The sequence below is a fragment of the Humulus lupulus genome, chromosome 6 (assembly GCF_963169125.1).
Source record: "Humulus lupulus chromosome 6, drHumLupu1.1, whole genome shotgun sequence".
Lineage (NCBI taxonomy): Eukaryota > Viridiplantae > Streptophyta > Magnoliopsida > Rosales > Cannabaceae > Humulus > Humulus lupulus.
In genome coordinates, this window is record NC_084798.1 from 37542354 (window position 1) to 37542623 (window position 270).

A 270-nucleotide genomic window follows, 5' to 3' on the forward strand; every position below is an offset into this window, starting at 1 on the left:
GAGCAATTAAATAATATATGTATAGTTCATCTGATAATCAAAGACAAATTGAAAGTTTATATCTCTTCTATCTCTTTTGTTGGAACTTTGTGTGAATTTTGTAAAATAGAGAAGTGTTAAGTGAGATAGTGGAAAAAGTCCCCACATGGAATAAGTATACTTATTGACAAAGGTATATAATAGATAACTTTGAGAATTGCGTTTGGCCCCAAAGGGTACCCAGATTTGTGCACATGAGTGATGACTCACACACTTGACCAACACGCGCAA